Here is a 19,300-nt window from a genome sequence, read left to right as displayed (position 1 = left end):
CTCCGGTGTCACATTTGGCACCTTTCAGGGGGGAGGAGGGAGCAGATATCTGTCTAATACAGGTATTTGCTCCCACTTCCTGGCATAGATCACCACTGTGATTGATCTACGCCACTTCTGCCGCCTACCCCGTCTTCCCCCGCTTTATTCTGTGAGACACAGAATACAGCAGGTACCTGAGATGATGCCGCGCATGCGCAGTAGGGAACCAGGAAGTGAAGCCTGTGATAAAAAAGCCGTGCTGTACTTTCTGGCAGTCACCCCCCAATATGGTTACACTCACCGGAACACCCCACCCCTGCAGGGGTACGAGCGTGTGATGTTGATCCTGTCTCCACGGTTGTATGGGTGCCAGTATCCTTCCACACGTCCCAATCCTAAACGCAGCTACTTGCATACAAGGAGGTGGGGACTTCCTGTCCCTTGATGTGATAAAGGTCCCCACTGGGTATCCACTTAGGTGTTAAAAAAAATAATAAAAAATAAAAAGGTTTCCACATAGCGTGATACTGTTTTAAAATGGATTCCTTTATTTATGTAAAACAGTCCAGTCACAAAAGACTAATATCACACTGACGAGTAGAATAATTAATGTTCCCAGACAGGAGAGTGAGCTCACAGGCTCGTATGCTCTCCACACAATCCGGGGACGCAACGCCAGCATGAACCGCCGCTTGCGTTCCACCGGTCGGATGTCCGGAACCACGATCGGCGGGAAGTGACGTTGTGCGTGCCAAGATAGTCCCGCCTTACCTGTTTTGTCATACGGACGTCATCGGAGGCGCTATATTTTTATTTAACACCTAAGTGGATACCCAGTGGGGACCTTTATCACATCAAGGGACAGGAAGTCCCCACCTCCTTGTATGCAAGTAGCTGCGTTTAGGATTGGGACGTGTGGAAGGATACTGGCACCCATACAACCGGGGAGACAGGATCAACATCACACGCTCGTACCCCTGCAGGGGTGGGGTGTTCCGGTGAGTGTAACCATATTGGGGGGTGACTGCCAGAAAGTACAGCACGGCTTTTTATCACTAAAGAAGAACTTTCTGCACGATTTCTGCGGGGTTTTGGTGCACGGCACATTATACTATTGATATGAACATTTTTTGCAACAAATAGTACATGGGATTTTCTTTGATACAGAGTTGCGGTTTTGACACATTATTAATGATTTATTATTATGGTTCTTGCACATTAATGCACTATGGTTTGATAACCACATTTTTGGGCACTTGTCACTTTATAATTATTAATTAGAAGATTTACATATGTTATATAATGGTGATGATTTAAAATTTGTGTTATTGTTTGGACTTACGGTAGCAAATTCTTTTTATCACCAAATAAGGATTTTTCACTAAATTAGGGATACATTGTGTTTTTTTGGGAGTTTCGTACTATAACAAATGTTCACTTCTAAAAAGTCATTATATTATACACTTGAGCACTTGTTTAATTTACAGCCACACCCTGAGTTTTAACACAGCGCCACTCCCTATTTTTTGATTTTCAGTTTTCTGGGGGATTACTTAGGTGTCCCCTTCCTATATAGGGGGGCTGCAGGTGTAAACCAGTTTATAAGCACGGATCTGTCGATATATTTATAGTTTTTCTGGTATCCATATCTTCTGAAAGAAGGGTATCAGAATTGGCTGCTCTTTCTTGTAGGGAGCCATATTTAATCATTCACAAGGATAGAGCAGTATTGCGTCCTCATCCTAGTTTTTTGCCGAAGGTGGTTTCAGGTTTTCATCTAAACCAGGATATTGTTCTACCTTCATTTTTTCCAGAACCCTGTTCTACGGAAGAAAAGTCACTACATTCTCTGGATGTAGTGAGAACAGTCAAAATCTATTTGGAGGCGACTGCTCAGATTCGGAAAACTGATGCCTTTGTTTGTGTTGCCTGAAGGTCCTAGGAAAGGACAGGCAGAGTCGAAATCTACTATTGATAAGTGGATTCGGCAAGTAATTATTCAAGCTGATGGTTTGAAGAGGAAAGTTCCACCTTTTCAAATCAAAGCGCACTCCACCAGGGCTGTTAGTGCTTCGTGGGCAGTGCATCACCAGGCCTCCATGGCTCAGATCTGCAAGGCCACAACTTGGTCTTCAGTCCATACATTCACCAGATTCTATCAGTTGGATGTAAGAAAACATGAGGATATCGCCTTTGGGCGCAGTGTGCTGCAGGCAGCAGTATAAGGTCCTCAGGTCTGATTGCACCCTACATTTGGTTGTGTCTCCCTCCTCTCAGTTGGCTTTGCTCTGGGACATCCCATACAGTAATTACTGTGGCTCTGTGTCCCGTGATGTACGATAAAGAAAATGGGATTTTTATAACAGCTTACCTGTAAAATCCTTTTCTTGGAGTACACTTCGGGACACAGAGGTCCCGCCTCTCTTCTTATACACATATATTGCTTTGCTACAAAACTGAGGTACTCCCAGTAAGGGGAGGGGTTATATAGGGAGTGGACTTCCTGTCTTAGGGTGTGCCAGTGTCCATCACCTAGAGGTGCCATATAACCCACATAGTAATTATTATGGCTGCCCTGTGTCCCTGTGATGTACTCCAAGAAAAGGATTTTACAGGTAAGCTGTTATAAAAATCCTATTACTGCCTAGGAGATACGGGGAGGTACACTACAACGTGGGAAACCCTCAATCCACGCACGTTTCATGCACCTCATTCAAATCGGACCCCTCCTTGCAATCTGCAGTGGGTGTCAGTGCTATCTTACTGACACCCGAAGCAAAGGTTGCAAAACACCATTTTTTTGCCAGCACCGGATCGCATTCACAAAACGACCATGCGAACCGGTTGCAGTGCAGTTCCAAAATTGGCGCATGCATGACTTTGGTGCAGTTTGAGCCCATTCAAAGCTCCTCTCCCAAGCCCAAGGTGGGAGTGGCACTGCAAGCCAACAGGAATACATGGTGTGCATTGGACAGGACTACACACACCGCCGGCTCCCACTGTGCTGCCTGGTGATAGATCTGTCAGCCTTCAGCCCGAGCTCGATAGACCGGCCTGGTGGTGTACCACAACATGGGTGCGGGTATGCCTAATGATCTATTACACTTGCTGCAGCGGCATTATTACACTCTGTGTGCCACTGACTGCAGTGCTGCCTGCCGCTGGTGCCATGTGCGGCTGCAGGGCAGGGACACCATGCATTTCATTTTGGCCCTGGGGGGTTTGAACACCCCTGACTCCCCCCTTATCTACGCCCCCTGACTCAACGCTCATAAGATCTTTAACAAGATAATATCACTGGTGAATACCCTTCCCTCCTCCCACCCCAAATTCTTCAACAATAAATCTCTTCCCACCCCATATGACATCCTCCCAGGATTGCGTCCCATGGGCCGATGTCAGATCACTGTACTGGCCCGCTGCGGGTACCATTTGTCCACTGTGACCGATCCCAGCAGATCACATGACAGCTGTACACAATGAAAGTCTTTGATTCGTGCTTTACATTGTGTACTATTGTGATGAGCTCTGAGATTGGTTACAGTCATCACATGGTACAGACAGGGCCAATCACAGCCCATCTTTACCATATGATTAGCTGTGGCCAATCACAGCTAATCACAATAGTAAACACTGTATCAGTAGTTTTTATTCAGAAAAAAATGGTTGCTTATAACCGTAAAGTTCACAGTTATAAGCAATCATAGTGTGTAAAAACAATAAAAAAAATCCTGATCACACCAGTTATATGATCCTGGACTGCACTGGTGACAGGATGTAAAGAATGTAGAAAACATTTTTTTTTTTTCATTTCCTAAAATTTCATTTGGGTAGAGTGTTGCATGACCGCGCAATTGTCATTCAAAGTATGACTGCGCTAAAAGCTGAAAATTGGCCTGGGCAGAAGGGGGTAAAAGTGTCCGGTATTGAAGGGGTTGAAGCATTTTTCTACCTACAGGACACTCAGTATGGGTTTACATTGACTTTAACAGACCCGATAGTGCCTACAAAGCCCTTTACTGATCCCTCTCTGTGCATTTTATCAGCAGTGATCCCTATGATTTCCCTCTCACAGATAAAGCACAATATGGCTGCTGGGAACCCAATCTTTTTTTAAGGAGGGGGCTGACTTATCCAAACACCCCCTTATTGGCCCTTCTAAGCCACATGACTTCAAAGAAAGTGCATTATGGTCATTCAGCTGCCACGGTGGTAAAATTACATATCAGTTTGCTGGATCTGCAACCACGAAAATGGTGGGTTTGCCTCAATGTTAGTCCCAAACCCAAATCTCATCTCTACACTAGATAATAGTCTCTTATGTGGGCACCACCCTTCTGACTCCAATCAGTTCCACACCTGCCTTCGGGTAGGATGAGGGCACTATCTTCATCAGCTGTCTATGGGTCACACATGTCCCCTTCTGCTTTGACCTTTGGCTCAGAACACACAAACTCCCAAAGTAATGGCCGACTTCTCTCAACTTCATCATAAACACATCTGGACAGTAACCCTCACCCCCTCCCCCTTTTCAGGATGTGCAAAGCAAAATAATGGACATTCACTTTAAGCACTGCTAACTAAAATAAAACCTTTCACAGTAATCCCTGCAACCTTCTCAGGGCATACACTCACAAAGTCCACCATCATGGATCCACCAAATAAATAATGGACTTTCATTGGTGAGAAAAAACCTTTCACATACATAGGGTCCCTTTGAAGTTCACACAAGGCACCTCATCTTTCAGTTGTAACCAATTGCACACATATTTCAGAAGAGGACTTACTTCTCAGCAGAGATCAGAAGACTCCAAGCAGAAGAAGCTCCTCTTGTGCCAGTTGGATCCTTCACCAGTCTTGAGATTGAGCTCCAAATGTTGAATTTTTCAAGGACTCCGTTGTGACCGACTCACCTCTCAGCAGAATGAGTTTTAGGGTTTTTTGCTCGTTTTTATCCACCCACAAGTGAAGGTGACACGGTGTTCTGCCCATACAGATATTGTCATAACAAGGAACACAATGACTGTTAGCCTCCTGGTTATCTGTTGCAGTTTATCAGTTTATGCCTCTTTATTTCCTCTTAGCTGCCAAATGGGTTCTATCAGTAACTGGCATGTATCCATGTTGTGGAAATTTTATTATATGGACTATGGACTCATGTGGACATTTTATTCTAAGATGTGTGTTTTATAGATTGTCATCTGTCTCCCTGTGTCTGATGTAACCAAGGAGAGCTCTAGCAGAGCGCACTTGGGTTGAATCTGGCCCAGCGGTAAAACCGTCAGTATGAAAACCTTCTCATGGGCTTGGAGACGTGTTCTCGGTGTGTGTGGGGCGTTTGCTGGTTTGTAAGTATCAAGCGCAATGCGTTGGACTTCTTGCCTTCAAATGTCTATAAACATTAGAGAAGTGAAGTCCACATAATGAGAGAAACATATTATATCTCTGTTGTGGCTACGCTATCCCTTTTGGATACATATCTGCTTTTATAAGAGGACATTGATATCGGCCTTGTTGGTATACTCGTACCGTATATTGACAACAGCAGTAGCAATGTCCCCGCAGATCTTCTCATGCATGCATGTAGCTGGGCGGGGGGGGGGGGGGGGGGCAGTGTACATGCCTCAAGTGGGTGGGACATGTACACTCCTCCCCCACTCTTGCGGATGCCCTCCCCTTTACTGTTGTCATTTCCTGTGTTGTCATTTCCTGTGCTGTCATTTCTCATGGAGGAAGCGATTGGCTGTTGGGGCCATGACTTCCTGTTTGTCATTCCTTTTGTTGCAGATAAATATAGACGAAGGGCTGGGCTCGTGAAGGTAGACAGTCGAGCTGTGGAGCTGAGGATGATGGTCATGTCTGTGTTACTTGGGAAGAAACAGGAAACAGGGTCGTATTTATTTATTTTATTTTAGGTACTTATATAGCGCCGTCAATTTACGCAGCGCTTTACATATACATTGTACATTCACATCAGTCCCTACCCTCAAGGAGCTTACAATCTAAGGTCCCTAACTCACATTCATACATACTAGGGACAATTTAGACAGGATCCAATTAACCTCCCAGCATGCAGGCGCAGGGAGAACATGCAAACTCCAGGCAGGTAGTGTCATGGTTGGGATTCGAACCAGCGACCCTTCTTACTGCTAGGTGAGAGTGCTACCCACTACACCACTGTGCCGCCACTGTATTCAGATGCATTATTCCAAAAGGCTGAAAGTGACATGGATTCGCAGCGGATAGCGAAATTCCCACATCAGTGATGGCGGGCCAGGATATTATGGAGCGAACAGGACCTCCTTCACACCGGTAGAGGAGGGGGGAGAACAGATCCCAGTCCAGGACATCAAACTGTTTGATATGCTTTGTTGTCCTGAGGCAAGGGGTTCGTTTTCTCTGTTCGATGTTTTAGGGAGGTTCTGCTTTACAGAAGAACTCATTTTTCATCTTTTGGTATAATGGCGGGCAGAGTCGTCGTGAGGGGGGGCTATTGGGGCTATAGCCCCGAATCTTGGGCCCATAGCCCCGAGTCACTTGCCGCAAGGTCCCCATCTAACCAGCGGGCTGCAGCCGTGGCTGCAGTGGGCAGGCTGGCTGCATGAGGGAGGCGGAGGAGAGGAGAGGAGAGAAGCGAGCGGGCAGACAAGCAGAGATAACATCATCTCTCTCCAACCGCTCCACATTAGCGCTCTTCACAGTTGGTCCTCTTCAATGTGGGAGCAAGGTGCAGAGAGAGATGACATCATCTCTCACTGCCTGCCACGCATCAGTGCTCTTCCGCCCTCACAGCGCGGTGGAGGTCCACTCTGCAGCCAGACCCCCTTGCTTCAATGTCGGAGGTGCAGCAGGGAGCAGCCAGATGATATCATCTCTCACTGCACACCCCACATCACCGCTCTCCTGCCCTCACTAAATGGACCAGTGCTGCCAGCCTGCCACCAATGCAGTGACAAAGCACATTTGGTGGCACTGGCTGCCATGGCAAGTTACAATCCACATCAGTTGGCAAGTGACAATCCACATCTGGTGCCAGGTGACGTGGCAAGTGACAACCCACATCTTGTGGCAGGTGACGTGGCAAGTGACAACCCACATCTTGTGGCAGGTGACATGGCAAGTGACAATCTGCAAATGGTGGCAGGAGACGTGGCAAGTAACAAGCTGCATCTGGTGACAGGCGATGGTGGCAAGTAACACACTGCATCTGGTGACAGGCGACAGTGGCAAGTGACAACCCACATCTTGTGGCAGGTGACATGGCAAGTGACAATCCACATCTAGTGGCAGGTGACGGTAGCAAGTAACAAGCTGCATCTGGTGACAGGCGATGGTGGCAAGTAACACACTGCATCTGGTGACAGGCGACAGTGGCAAGTGACAACCCACATCTTGTGGCAGGTGACATGGCAAGTGACAATCCACATCTAGTGGCAGGTGACGGTAGCAAGTAACAAGCTGCATCTGGTGACAGGCGATGGTGGCAAGTAACACACTGCATCTGGTGACAGGCGACAGTGGCAAGTAACACACTGCATCTGGTGACAGGCGATGGTGGCAAGTAACACACTGCATCTGGTGGCAGGAGATGTGGCAAGTGACAACCCACATCTTGTGGCAGGTGACATGGCAAGTGACAATCTGCAAATGGTGGCAGGAGACATGGCAAGTGACAATCTGCAAATGGTGGCAGGTGACATGGCAAGTGACAATCTGCAAATGGTGGCAGGAGACATGGCAAGTGACAATCTGCAAATGGTGGCAGGTGACATGGCAAGTGACAATCTGCAAATGGTGGCAGGTGACATGGCAAGTGACAATCCCCATCTGGTGCCAGGTGACAGTGCCAAGTGACAATCCACTACTGGTGGCAGGTGACATGGCAAGTGACAATCCACATCTAGTGGCAGGTGACGGTAGCAAGTAACAAGCTGCATCTGGTGACAGGAGATGTGGCAAGTGACAAGCCCAGAGCTCCCACTGATACTGCATTATGATGAATTGAACCACTTGCTTACCACCAGTGTGCCTCCCCGCCCCCCCCCCCCTCGCACGCGGGCCTGCAAAAAGGTTGATGACCGCTGCTATGGGCTCTAGCCCCAGATTTTTTGCAGACCTAGCAACGCCCCTGATGGCGGGATTTTAGTTGTATGTTTGTCAGTATTGTTTGAGATACTTACCTCCTCTAAAGGACTCATTTAATACAACCTAAAATGCTTGTGTAAGAAACTGTATGTTGTGTGTCTAAGCAGGCTGGTAAGTAACTTTATGTTGTGTAATAAGTTTGCGATGTATATGAGAAATAGAAATGTATGAATTGTGATTATTATCTTTGTATAGGACCAAGCCAGTTGTGTATATTAACTGATGCAAGACACAGGTCCCCATGAATGTAATAATATTTTTCACCTACAAATGATTTAGTGAACTTTGTGTTTGAAGTTGCTTTTGAAAATGGCTGCCGCATATTCAAGTGGCCATGTGGCTGAGGGGGGAAGGGCGGCCATGCATTGCTGGGAAATCACTTACAATGGGAGCTGTTTCTTGAAATGACTACGCTCTGTGGGTGGTCTCAGGTTTTTGGACAATAGCATGGGGGAACAAGAGTATATGTTTGAGCCGTGTTATTTTTTTGGATGAGCTTCGAGTTGGAGTCGAACGTAAGTTCGACTCGAACATCAGCCGTTCGCCCTTTCGTAAAATTACGAACATTATAGGCCGATCGCGCCAAATTTGAGTGGCGCGTCACTATGACCCGCATGCTTTGGCCAATCACAGCGCTGTAAGAACGGAGAGCCCTAATTGGCCAAAGGCAGGGTGGCTTTGGCCAATTATGCCTCAGGGGGTTTAGTACACGCCCCACACTATATAAGGCTGCCTGGAAGTCGGCCTTGTGTAGTGTGTTCTGGCGTGCTTAGAGATAGACAGAGAGAGAGAGAGACACAGTGTCATTTCATTTGAGTTAGATAAAGCAGGCAGGCGAGTCAGTTAGCTGCAGTCAGTGTATTTAGTATATATATATGCATCCCAGGTGTTTTGTATATGTATATATATATACACTGTATTCAGCTAGATCCATTCCTGTTATTCTCTTCCTAATATACTTACAGGCAGGCAGCTGCAGTATTTTCAGTCAGTGTACTGTATCCTGTGCACAGTGTGCAACTAAAGCTACCTGCAGACAATTTCTGGTTGTAATGGAAATGTGTAAGTTCTGTATATAATTGTATTGTATTTTGTATGTATTGCACACGGCCCTCACTGTGCACACGGCACTAATAATGTTTTCAGTAAATGTTTACATTCTTTCGAGTCCTGATTAGAATTAGCCTGCCTATGTTACGCCCCTTGTTACCATAAATGTACAATTGTAATATTAATGTGATACCTACGTAATCATGTGCATAAAAACCTTCAATAATAAAGCAGAACAGTTATTTGTAAAGATGCTGAGCGTATCTTTTGTGTCTGTTCCCTACTGCAGTAGTTATTATTAATTTGGAACCGCTAATCAATATGAGGATAGGAGTTGCCTATCAACAAATTGTCCAAATCACGTGGCGAGCCAGCCAGGAGGGGCTTTACAGGTGACCCTGAGAATCCGAAAGGAGGAGCTTGAGACGATCCGGAAATTTCTGATAATCAGCCTTTTGCTTACATTTGAGTTATCAGACCTCCTTGATCGGTAAGGCATTTTCGGGACAAAGGGTACCTATTTTACTCCCCTTAATCGAACTGTATTGATTGGTGGTTATATGTTATGTTGTCCCTGTCTATTGTCCATCGGAGTGTTATAGATAAGAAAGGGAAGAATAGTGCTGCTCACAGGTATATGTAGTACATCTGCTAGATAAAGTAGTTTAGAGACAAGAGGGTATAGGCACACGTAGAGAAGAGAGAAGACTGGCCAGTCATTATGGGCATTGAATTAAGTAAGGGAATGAAGGGTAAGAGACCCTCAAAAATGCCCAGCGCAAGAGGAGCACTATATATGAACCGAAGGTGCGGTTCCGCCTATACTGAGCCCCTAGATTAATGGTTAAAGTGGACAGGGATCCACAATGGGTAACTGGGTTACCAAAGTCCACAGGGACTAAGAATCATGCAGAGTAAACAGCTAGAGAAACAGCTATCTATGTGAGCCGGATGGATGAAGGGTGACATTAACACCAGACAGAAAGGGAGATTTTCATGTTAAGTTGTGGGATGGATTTGGGGTCAGGCACTACAACTAGTAGAGTCAGAAACACAGAAATGAGGATATCAAAACAAAATAAGTTAAGCAGGGAAATAAAAAGAGTTAAAAGAAAGTGAGAGAATGATATGCATGTGTTGTGTACAAATGGGAAAAATGTAAGCGATTTTAGAGAGATATTGGTGTATGTGTGTGTGAATGCTGGGACCTTTAGTTCTATCCCTTGTGTGTGTCATGTATACAGATGTGACCCCCTCCTTTGTGCTCTCATGAAAGAATGTGGCTGGGATGAGAGGTCAGTGATAAGCTGGAAGGACACCAATGACAATTCCAGTTTTTTAGACAAAACATTTATGGTTCAATAAGTTTTTATTGATGTTTCACAAAAATATAAAAATACAAAAAAAAAAAACAGAATAAAGTAGTGTAAACATTGTCAGTGACCTGACATATAGTCTCCTAATAAACAGTTATATCTTTTAAGTATTAAATTAGTGCAAACGTTTACAGGCGTCAAGGTTATTATAAGTGAAGTATTACAGTAAACTCGTATACCAAGTGATTGTTTACATATCAGTATTGACTACGCTATGCTGGGATGCCCCTTTGGGAGCCTGCTGCATCCCTGGACATAGGCAGTCTAGAATAAACAATGTGTACAAAAGTTTCAACAGTTTGGTTAGTAACAGAAATTCAGATCTCCATTTCCATGGGAGATCTTATGTTTATATTGCATCTAGAGAGATTATATCGGAGACCTAAAAAAGAAAAAAGGGAGAAAAAAGGAAGACAGAATAGAAGAAGGCAAGATAGGTGTAGGATAGAAAAGTGATAAAAGGGGAGGGGGGGGTGGGGGATAGGGGAGACAGCGAGCTTCTGTCTATGTATAAGGTCTTTACTGTAAATAATAGGTATAATGGGTATGATTTTTTCATTTCCTATGTGGGGTTCTTAGTCGAAAGCCTTTGTTTGAACTTGTCTGAGGTAGAGTAAGTCCTCCAGATACTCCAGACGAAGGAGAATTTAGCATACTTGTCTAGGGCTTTGGCCTGCATTTCCTCCATTAGCATGTAGTTGTTTACCTCTCCCACCCATTCAATCAGGGAGGGGGGCGTAGTGGTTTTCCAGTGTCTAGGTATGAGCTGTCTACCAGCGCTGACAAAAAATTTCAGAAGGCCGTTTTTTTGTGATTTGATTGTCCCTGGGAGAATGGATAGGAGGGCGATAGAGGGTGATGGTAGTAGTGGTTTGTTATAGACGTCAGAGTTAATTTGGAAAATTTGAGTCCAAAATTGAAGAAGAACATCACATTCCCACCAGATGTGTATATAAGTACCTTCCATTGTGTTGCATCTCCAGCATCTGTCTGAGTTCGATGGGAACATGATCCTGAGAGTGGATGGGACTCGATACCACCTCGACAACAATTTGTAGCTTTTCTCTTGTGTATAGCTTGATACGGAGGTTTTGTTCGTGAAAAGGAAGGCTTTTCCCCATTCTGCCTCAGTTATGTCTTTCCCGACCTCCACTGACCATTTAGTAGTGTAGTTAGGTAACGCTTCGTGGGTATGGTCTATAATTGATTTATATATCAGTGATAAGGTATGACGTGGAGTCTCGGAGAGGGTACACAGTTGTTCGAACCCGGTCAGGGGTCTATGAGTTTGTCTGGAATCGTGTAGGGTTTTGCAATAGGAGTTTAGGTGACTTCGAGTGAGCCATGTTATCTTGGGATTGACGACTGTTGGGGTGGAAATAAAAGTGCCTAGGGTGTGGTCAACAAATTGGCGTGCAGTGGGCCATAAGTCCCTATTGTATATGTCTAAAGAGTGGGTTGAGTGTCCTTCAGGAAGGTTTGGGTTGTCAAACAAGGAAGTAAGGGGACTAGGTTCCGAGGATAGTGAGTATGTGTCCCTTTTGCGGTACCAAATTGTCAGTGCGTCCCTAGTAAGGGGGGATAACGTCGATAGGGATTTGTATATCCTGTCATAGCCCCAAAGAAGCGCTTGTAGGTCGTATGTAGATAAATCCTGCTCAACTGTCGTGGCGGCTTTGGCTATAGGGCGAGGGAACCACTCTAGGATACGGGATAGGACTGCTGACGTATGATATGTTTCAAAGTCAGGTAGGCCCAAACCTCCCTTTGTGATAGGAGAGCATAAGAGTTTATGTTTCAATCTTGGGTGATTGCCCTTCCAGATGAATTTGATAGCCATAGAGCGGAGGGCACGGAAATACGTAGAGGGGAGTGCTATGGGTAGGGCTTGGAATAGGTATAATAATTTGGGGAGTATATCCATTTTTAATGTGTTGATACGTCCCATCCAGGATATAGGCAGGTCTGTCCGTTCTTCGGTCAACTTCCTACGTTTTTGTATTAAGGGGCTGAAGTTCAGAGCGTATATGTCAGAGGTTTGTTTGGGTATAGCTGTGCCTAAATATGAGATGGAGGTAGGTCGCCATTGAAATGAAAAGTTTGATTTGAGGGAGGTGAGGGTAGCATGTGATAATGAAAGGTTTAGGGCTTCTGTTTTAGAGATGTTTAGCTTATAATTACTAAGACTACCAAATCTGTCTATCTCAGCCAATATGGAGGGTATGCTGATATGGGGTTGTGTGACGTAGAGAAGGAGATCGTCGGCATATAAGGAGAGCTTACAGTGGGACGAGGGGGTTTGTATCCCTTGTATATTGGGGTTAGATCTTATGGCTTGTGCTAGGTGCTCTATTACTAGGGCGAATAGGAGGGGGGAAAGGGGGCAGCCCTGTCTGGTACCGTTAGATATCATAAATTTTTCTGATTGGATTCCATTTACTAGTACTGTGGCGGAGGGTGTCGAATAAAGGGACATGATGCGTGTCAGCATTTTCGGGCCAAGACCTAGTTGGGAAAGGGTAGCGTGAAGGAAAGGCCAGCTGACCCTATCAAAGGCCTTCTCTGCATCACAGGAGAGAAGGCAAGCAGGTATGTGATGGCGGTGAGCATATGTGATTAGATGTATGGTCTTGGTGGTATTGTCCCTGGCTTCACGGCCAGGAACGAAGCCTACTTGGCCTCTATGTATAGTTTGTGGTAACAGAGGGGAGAGGCGGTTTGCCAAGATCTTAGCATATAGTTTTAGATCAATATTTAGAAGGGATATCGGTCTATAATTAGGGCAAATGGAGGGGTCTTTTCCGGGTTTGTGGATAACAACAATCTGGGCTTGGAGTATGGATGGGGAAAGGGCAACGTTTTGATCAATGGTATTAAATGCTTTTGCTAGTAGTGGGGATAGTTGTGGCGCAAACGTTTTATAGAAGCTGGGAGAGAATCCGTCTGGACCCGGACTTTTGCCATTTTTGAGATTTTTAATAGCGGTTAGAAATTCCTCCTCGGAGAGGGAGGCCTCCAGGACCTCCGTATCTGAGGGTGGGAGAGATGGGAGTGCTGTCTCTTGAATATATGAGGACAGGTCCTGTGGGGTGGGTGTAGTACGTGGGTTCTGTGGGGTGAGATTATAAAGAGTGGAATAATATCTACGGAATTCCTCAGCTATTGCTGAGTTCTGCATGAGTTTACTTTTAACAGGGGAGTTTATTAATGGTATAGTTCGTCTGGTTTGGCGGGGTTGGAGGGTGTTCGCTAGGTGTCTACCACATTTATTGGCTTGTGAGTAGTGGTTGAACCGTCCTTTGTCTCGGGCGATTAGGGACTTTTCTGCGAAAATAAGCAGGAGGTCTCTTCTCGCATTGGAGAGTTCTAGGAGGGATGAGTTAGTTGGGTCTGTTTTGTGCGATTCTTCTATTTTGGCAATAGTGGAGAGAAGTCGTGTTATATCCGCAGTGCGGGCATGTTTCAGTCGAGCTCCATGTTGGATTAGTTTGCCCCTGAGTACGCATTTGAGTGCCTCCCATTTGGTGAGCGAGTTAGTGGTGTCTTGGGCATGGTCTACGATAAAGTGTCTAATGGTCTGTATAATGTCCTGCGAGCATACGGGATCAAATAATAAATTATCGTTGAGTCTCCAGGTGGAGTTCTGTTTGCGTGTTGGAATATATCCTAAACTCAAGTGTATGGGGGCATGGTCTGACCAAAGGGTGAGACCAATAGAGGCTGAAGGTGAGTAGTCTAACAGTGATTGGGATACGAAGAGGTAGTCCAGTCTACTGTAAGAATTATGTGCGGGAGAGAAAAATGTGTAGTCTTTAGTGTTGGGATGTAGCGTCCTCCAGGTGTCTACTAAGGATAAATCAGATAGAAGTGTTCTGATGTTGGTCAGGGAGGTCGGGGAAATCGAGGACTTACCAGTGGATGAATCAAGACGAGGTATGAGGGCAGCATTGAGGTCCCCTCCCAGGATCATGTTGACCGTGCAGAATCTTTTCAAACGGGAGATCACCGAAGAAAGGAATTGTTGTTCATTCTGGTTAGGAGAGTATATGTTAATGACAGTATAAATGGTATTCAGATAGGACAATTTAAGAAAGATATATCTTCCCAAGGGGTCAATATAAGTATCAAGGACATCTGGAGCGAAGGAGGCGTGAAATGCTATAGAGACACCTTTAGATTTTGCGGAGGGATTAGTGCTATGAAACCAAACAGGAAATTGTTTATGGAAAATTTGTGGGCATTTGTCTGTTCTAAAGTGAGTTTCCTGCAGGAGGAGGATTTGGGTTTTTATTTTATGAAAATGATATAATATTTGTCGTCTCTTCTCTGGGATATTAAGCCCCCTGCAGTTCAGCGAGGATATCTTTAGGGAGGGTTGTATTGCCATGTAGGAGTAAGTTTACTATGTGTATAATAATGGGGACCATAGAAGCTCGCTGTCTCGAAAGGAAGGGAGGTGAGAGAGAAAGGGGGAAAGGGGAGACCTCTAGTGGCGAAACCAGAGAAGAAAATTAAGTGGAGTAATAAGAAAAGATATGTAGAGGAAAAAAGAGAAAAACGAGGCCGAAAAAGCCTCACTAGTAGTGTTGTTAACAACATTTCAGCCAAAACCGCTGTGGGCGCTGAAGGGCCTAATTGGGGGGTACAGCGGCTCACGTACAGAGGAGTCCGCACACGCCGGGACACGTTTAACAAAAATGCAGAAAATAAAAACTATAATCATAACTTCTCAGAACTCTGTGCTGCTATGTAAATATTGAATAGGTACACATTTCAGTTAAGGAAGACCTATCTCCTATAACAATTCAGCTTGTAAGCAACCCAGAGGGCTTTCATATCCAGCTATAAAGTATGAACAGATTCAACAAGGGATATTTGAGGGGAGGGGGGAGAGGGGAAGGGTGGTGGGGATGGGGGGGGGGAGGTAAGGTTGAGGATGATTAAGGGCTGGAGGGGCATGCGGCTTGTATCACATGCAATCCCCCCTCTCAGGGGGCAGAAGGAATGGAACATTGACACAAAACCTGTGTGTAGGGAAGAAGAAAATAGGTTAATAATAAAATGTTCCAACAGTAGCTGCAATCAGGTACATCTGCACTGGTCTGGGACCTATGAGAAAACTATGGAAATAAGTCAGACATCCTTAAACTGATTTCATCCATCTGTTGCAGTAGGGAAATCTGATCTGGATCTCTTGTTCGTCTTCGTGCGTTTCTGCCATCCTGCTGCAGGTTTGAAGCCAGGGGTGGCTGCGTGAAGTGGCCAATCTGGGATGGAGATCTGTGGTAATTCAAAAGTTCCGAGGAACCGGGGGAGATCCCCCAGCGTGCGAAAAGTCGCCGATTTCCCTTCATGAGATGCAAACAGATTAAAGGGGAAACCCCAACGATACTTGATTTGTTTTGCTTGTAGGGCTCCGGTAAGGGGTTTTAAGGCACGTCGCATGTCCAGAGTCAGCTTGGATATATCAGGAAGCAGGGACACAGCGGTGCCATTGAAGTGTATTGCGGCTTGAGAGCGTGCGGCTTGCATGATGGCGTCTTTAACTGCATAAAAGTGAACTCTGCAGATCACATCTCTGGGGTGCTCTAAATTTGGATTCTTGGGGCCTAGAGCTCTGTGGATTCGGTCAAGTTCCAGAGGGGCGTCTTTGTCTTTCTGGAGTAGCTCATTGAACATGGCAGTTACTGCAGGGGCTAAGTCCTTAGTATCAACCGATTCGGGTAGGCCGCGTATGCGTATGTTGTTACGTCTGGCCCTATTTTCCTGGTCGTCTTGATGGTACATCAGCTGTTGGATCTGGAGGGTATGTTCATGTAAGATGGTGTCATGCGCATGCAGGGTGGATGTATTTTCTTCTATATTGTGTTCCGCTTCCTCAATTCTATTGGTGAAATCTCTGCGCAGTTCAGTCATTTCTTGTTTGTATGAACGTTCCAGTCTTTGCACACAGGCCTCAAAATCATGTCTGGTGGGGAGTGCTTTAATGTATGCCTCCATGTCCCATCCATAGGATCTGTGGGATTCAGGGGAATGCCCTGCTGAGCGGACCGAGCCTGTCTCTGAGTCAGGGGGGGATCTGGCACATTGCCTGGTCTTCATATGGGGTGAGGAGCGCTGTGATCCTGCTCCCTGTGAGGCCGCATGTGTGCCTGGGGTCCGGGCCGGCGCCATCTTGGACCGGGGGGGGTCGGAGCGATTGTGGCCCAAATGGGTGAAAAAACGGTCAATGTCACCTGAAAGATGTGGATCGGAGGAACGTTGATTGTCTCCCCCACCTCTCCTCCCCATATCAGGCTTGGATGGATGTGCTGGGAAGCGCTGAGAGCCTCAGTATGTGCGGCGTGTGCGGGAGCTCCAGGAACGAGCGTCCTACTCCTCCATGTGCTAAGCCACGCCCCATAGACAAAACATTTATAACAAAATGTGCCGGGTTAACGAATCTAATGGTAAACAATGTGATTACAATTATTTTTTGAATCTGTTTTCCAAACATGGTAAAATGAAGGTTATAATCTCTGGAAGGGATGTTCAGCTTTTGGTAACACCTTTGGTAACAGGTAAAGAAGTGGTATGTTATAAAAACAACTGTGGAGAACCCTGGCTCTATCACCCAGAAGGATTCTCTGTATTCAAAGTCATTGGATCCTTTTTGCCCAGCTCAAAAAACAGAGCTCCATGTTTTAGCAAAGCCTGTGAGCTATAAAAAGAGTGTATAGAGTTATATAGATAGTCGAGATATAGAGAGCTTTTGGTTCCATTTGAACGGCCAGTCAAGTTAATTTGATTGGCTGTTTTCAGCCTTCCAGGTTCTTGCTGAGGTAGCCATATTAACTTTCACACATGGAAGCAGACCAGGTGACTAAGGATGCCGCATTTACAGCCCCGGACACTTGATGGGTCTGTGCAACTCACAGATTCCACCCTAGTTCTGGCCCAGTATAGCTGGGATTAATAATTCAACTTTAAGGACCCCAGAATGAGAAGAACAAGTGGTCCACAGGGGGGCAACTTATTATGAAATAGGACTTTGGAAAAGGTGATCATTTATGTCTGCCGGCCACTCTTTTCCCTCCAGCTTGACACATGGACCGTGTCATCAGTCACAAGAAGTTATGGCTGCCTTAGTAAATGAGCGTGAGATAGAGCCAGGGTTCTCCACAGTTGTTTTTATAACATACCACTTCTTGTTTTACCTGTTACCAAAGGTGTTACCAAAAGCTGAACATCCCTCCCAGAGATTACAAAAAAGATATATCCAGATGCCCAAGTCAGGATCTTACAAGTATACATTTTGTCTGTATGGACAGGTTTTCTGGATGTCCAGTGGAAAATGCTACTGCAAAGGCCACAGTAAAAAGTGTCATCAGAAGTAGTTTGTAAATATAGAATACAGAGTACAGAGAGTAACAGAGGAAATCATTTTTATAGGAGAGTCCTTACTAGAAGTTTTGAGGTTTTATTTTTACACCCCCTACTGTCTACAATGTAGCGGACAAAGTAGAGTAAGAAACTAGAAAACTTTTGCCTGAATGTTTTCTTCTATTTTATAAAGCCCCTAAGGGGGATGTTGGACTCTCTCCCTATGGGATTTGGTTTGGGAGTGTGTTACTCACTTGCTTATATTTTGTCTCAGCAGCTGAAGTCCTCCATTCGGATCTCACAGAGAAAGTTGCTGATCTTTTAAGGTTTTTGACAAACTCATTTATGTGTTTTCTCCCCAATTCCAGATCCTAAAAGTTTGGAAGGATCTAAAACTAAAGCCAGGTGACTTGTGGATTGTTAAGAGACATTTATATATAAGGAAATGTTTGGAGACTCAATACAGCGTCTATTTCATGTACAGTTGTGCAAAACTTGAAGGAAAAGTCACCTGGATCCACACCAGACACCAGTAGTGTATTTAGGTTTTGTGCTGCCCTAGGCCTGACTAAACTCGTGCACCCCCTAATTTAAATATAACCGACCCCTTCCTGTCAAGGCCACACCCCTTGCTGTTTAAGACCCGCCCTGAAATTTTCAAGTGGGGACACTAGTTCTGAGGGCCTGGGGGGGGCAATAGATTTCCTTAATTTGCATAGATTTCCTCTCACTTCCTGTTTGATATGGGGCAGGAAGTGAATGGAAATCTCTCCAATGGGACAGGGATAGTAAAAAATAAACTGACAAGGGTTATCACCCTCCCTTACTCTATCCAAAATGAAAAAAAAGTGGTGGCTATAGTTCTACTTTAAGCACAAATTTCTGATCATTTTATGGAGAGGACTAAGAAGATATAACCATGCCAGTGGTGCAGCAGATAACATATAGCACAGTGAGGAAGGTTTTCAGTCCAGGATGAGAGAACAGTCAAAATTAGAAGTGGCGCCCCCCCCCCCACAGTTGCGGAATGCCAGCCGCCCGCATACTGAAGCAGTGAGGCCGCTTTATGGGGGCGCTAGACTAATTTGCCTCTCAGCCCAGTCCGCCCCATAAGACTGGTGCTACACTAACAGGCTTTCCGTGCTGCCCCCTTGCAAAGTGCTGCCCTAGGCCTGGGCCTTGTTGGCCTAGGCTAGGATACAGTGTTGCCAGACACTGCAAAAAAAACTAAATGAAAGAAATCTCTGTGTTTGATTTGTTTCCCTCCTGTGATCACAGTCTAAGGGACTTTTTGATTCAATTACTTTATTTGTAAGGGTTATATATATATATATATATATATATATATATATATATATATATATATATATATATACTGTATTTAT

Source organism: Aquarana catesbeiana, linkage group LG01, assembly GCF_042186555.1.
Source record: "Aquarana catesbeiana isolate 2022-GZ linkage group LG01, ASM4218655v1, whole genome shotgun sequence".
Taxonomy (NCBI): domain Eukaryota; kingdom Metazoa; phylum Chordata; class Amphibia; order Anura; family Ranidae; genus Aquarana; species Aquarana catesbeiana.
This window is presented reverse-complemented; position numbering follows the sequence as displayed.